The following is a 3,712-nucleotide window of genomic DNA, read 5'->3' on the forward strand; positions in this document are numbered from 1 at the left end:
GTCTGGTGAGGGCCTGCTTTGAGGCTCACGATGGCATGGCACCTTCTCACTGGATCCCTTCTGGGTAGAAGGACAGGCAAGCTCCGTGCGGTGGCCTCATTCATCAGGGCACTAACTCCTGGCATGGGGGCTCCATCCTCATGACCTTGTCACCTCCCACAGCCCCCACCTTCTCATACCATCGCCTTGGGGGTCAGGCTTCCACATCTGCACTTTGAGGATGACACAAACATCTAGACAAGAGCACCATGCTTTAAAATCTCTACATCCAGAAAGTGAATAAAAATGTACAAGTAGTGTTCAACATACAGGGTGAAAGTTTATTTTTAAAACTTTATTACAGGGCTGGGGATTTAGTTCCATGGCATCGTGGCTGCCTCACAAGCACAAGGTCCTGAGTTTGAACCCTGGTACCAAAAACAACAACAAAAAACACTTTATTACAGAAAAAGACACATTGCCCCTTCAAAAAGCTCACCCTCACTTCCAACACACTTATCCCATGGTTCTTACCATGTTCTGAAGCAGTTCTGGAGTCCTCTTTCCCGAGAGTCTTTACAAGGTGTGATCAAAAATATAGGAAACACTGCTGCCGAGCACCATCCAACAGAAAGGCAGCTTTGGGGCTGGGGATTTAGCTCAGTGGCACCGCGCCTGCCTTGCAAGCACAAGGTCCTGAGTTTGATCCCTGGTACCAAAAAAAAGGCAGCTTGTAAAAACATGACATTGTGCCCTTATTCACCAGATCTGGCACTGTGTGACTTCTGGCTCCTCCCCCAAATCAAAGTGACCATGAAAGGGAAATGTTTCAATGAATTCAGGATATTGAGGCAGCCACAGCCGTGTAACTAAGGACTCTCCTAAAAGAGGACTCCAGAGCTGCGGCAGAAAGTGGGGAGAATGATGGGATGAGTGTGGTCAAAGCGAAGGGTATATTTTGAGGGGGACTCTGTCCTGGGTACCTTTTTTGGGGGGACAGAGTTTCACTATGCAGTCTAGGCTGGCCTTGAACTCACTATGTACCCCAGGTTGGCCTCAAATTGGCGATCCTCCTGCCTCAGCCTCCCAAGTGCTGGGATCGCAGGCGAGCACCACCACCCCCGATGTGGCCTCAGTACCTTTCTGTCCCTCCTCCTTGCCCCTCAGACCCTCAACTGACTCATCTACGACCCTGCTTCCTGTTTAACAGGGACAGAGACAACCAGAAGCTCCGGAGCCTGTGACCATTCTCCTTCCCTCCGCTCCTGAGCTGCTCCCTCTGCCCCTGCTGCTTCTGGAGATGGATGCCAGGCTCCCAGCCAGCCCTACTGGGCCACCAGATGAGACCCTCCCCCAGGACACATTCCAGCCCCTGCCTCTGACCTGTGTGGTCCGATTCCTCCTCCTGGCGGGGTTCAGACTATGCATCTTCCTCAAGCCACCCCATCACTCTGCTCCCTGTACCTTATTCATCAGCATCTCGGACCTGTCGCACCTGCTTCTTCTCATCGGATTCTCCCCCGGACCCCTCCACACCCTGCGCTCCCCCAGCACTGTTCTCACCAAGGTCACCAATGACCCCTGCATTGGGAACCAATGTCAGCCCCATCCTGCCCTCCCTGGCCTACACAGCCCTTGGCAATGGCCATTCCTCCCTCCTTGACAGCACCACCCACTCCCATAATGTCCCTCTGGCCTCATCCCCTCTTTCACAACCCTCTTCTTGGTTCCTCCTCACACCTATGTCCTCAACATTGGAATGACTGAAACTCAGTCCTCAGGCCTTGCTCCAGGTTGAGTTGTGCCCCCTCAAAAAGATATGTAGAGGGAATATTATGCAGCGCTAAAAAAGAAGGAAATTCTGACATGTGTTACTATATGGACATACCTCGGGGACATTATGCTAAGTGAATAAGCCAGACACAAAAGGACAGGTAGCTTGTCTGAGGGACCCAGAGTCAGCAAATTCAGAGAGACAAAAAGTTGAATGGGGGTTGCCAGGAGTTGGGGGAGGGGGAGGGCTCAGTGGGGGAAGATGAAAATGTTCTGGGCATGGGTGACAATCATACAGCACTGGAAATGTGCTCAGGGATATAAAGCTGTATGCATAGAAAAGGTTAAGATGGTAAACTTTATGTCACAGGCATTTTCCCACAATATAAAAAAGACAGCCAGGGCTGGGGATTTAGCTCAGTGGTTTCGCTGTCTGCTATGCAAGTGCAAGGACCCAAGTTCGATCCCTGGTACATAAAAAAAAAAAAGACAGCCCAAGCTGGGCGTTGGTGGCACACGGCTGTGAATCTAGCACTCAGGAGGCTGAGGCAGGACGATCGCCAGAAGTTCGAGGCCAGCCTGAGCTACATAGCAAGCCTCATCGCAAAAAACAAACAAAGGGGGGAAAAAGGAGAGAGAAAAGGATGTTGAAGCTCCATTCACAGTGCCTCAGAATGTGAGCTTTGGGAATTCAGGGGTTTGGGAATTCAGGTTGCCTGAACTATGCCAGAATCAGTTTCTGTTGTTTTAAGCCCCGGGATCTGTGGGTGTCTCTCACAGCCCTAGGGGACGAATACAGGTGCTGTCTTCTCCTTTCCTCCCTGGGGGTCTCCTGGGGGCTGGGGCTGTTCACCTCCGCTTCCATAACCATAGGTCCGCTCTGCATCTCCAACCAGCACCCCGAACCCAAAACCCAGATTTGTCTTCCCACGACCTACCTGGTGTCTGACAGGAACTCAAGGCCCAGTGCCTGTAACAGCTCCCATCCCACACCTTGGCCCAGGGCAGCTCATCCGCAAGGGGCTCCAGCCAGAGACCCGCTTCGCCTCCTCGTCCGGCAGCTGCCCTGCAAAGTACATCCAGCGCCAGTACCTTCTCAACAACCGCTTCCACCTGGCCCAGTTTCCTCCCCAGCGGCCCCCGCTTATCTACTCCCCGAGTTCCCAGTGATCCTTCTGCTTCCTGCCTTTCCCCCTCCACTGGAATGGGGCGCCAGGACGGCCGGAAGTTGCTCTCTTTTCCTGCCTGTGCTCTGGGGCCTTGCGCTGTGGCTGTAAATGTGTCAGGAGTGGATGGACAGATCTGATTAAGGCCCTCATTTCCTCACTGTCAACTTCGACTCCAGAGAGCCCACATGAGGGGGAAGAACAACAGCTCCCATTATTGCTTGAAGTTTTTCCTCCACAGGAGTTGGAGACTTTTCAGAGCCCAGGGAACCGACTTCCGGTCAGCACTGGAGGAGACGCCTGCTCACTGGTATTTCTCTGCCTTGTGGTCCCTCTTTCTCCAGGCTTGGTTCCCCAAGGACATGCCCCCGCCTGCTCCACTGAACACGGATCCCCCAGTCTCAGCCAGGACCCTCAGTCAGGGCCTGATCCCCATTGTCATTCGCTGGCCAAATCCTGGGCCTTTCCCAGCCCCATTCCGCAGGTCTGTTCTAGTCTCAGCCAGTGCCACCACTTGCAGCTGTGGGACCTTGGGCACCTCCATCTGTGAAATGGAGACACCCGTGGTCAGGACTTCACGGTAAGATGTAAATGAGGTGTGACCGCCTGTGCCCAGCATAGGCCTCAAATGCACTGGTCATTCAACCAGCACCAGCTGGGTTTCAGTGATTATCATTACAGTCGAATCTCCCAAATGTCGCCTTCCTGCATCCATCCCCTAGGATGTCACATCAGGGTTTTCGATATTATGATTTACCAGTAACAGTAGTGACCACCATGGTGCCGTTCCTGTC

General features: G+C 53.0%; 1 long non-coding RNA gene across 1 annotated transcript; it reads right to left on the reverse strand.

Moving 5' to 3' along the window:
* Positions 1–299: 299 nt before the first annotated feature.
* Positions 300–3,377, reverse strand: LOC147826051 (uncharacterized). Its single transcript, XR_015439829.1, has 3 exons — positions 2,691–3,377; positions 514–688; positions 300–407 (listed from the first exon to the last, which is right to left on the reverse strand). It is a non-coding gene; the product is annotated as an uncharacterized LOC147826051 (long non-coding RNA).
* Between the last annotated feature and the right edge of the window lie 335 nt (positions 3,378–3,712).

The sequence above is a fragment of the Heterocephalus glaber genome, unplaced genomic scaffold (assembly GCF_053883595.1).
Source record: "Heterocephalus glaber isolate CG9 unplaced genomic scaffold, H.glaber_assembly_v1.0 deba00001479, whole genome shotgun sequence".
Taxonomy (NCBI): domain Eukaryota; kingdom Metazoa; phylum Chordata; class Mammalia; order Rodentia; family Bathyergidae; genus Heterocephalus; species Heterocephalus glaber.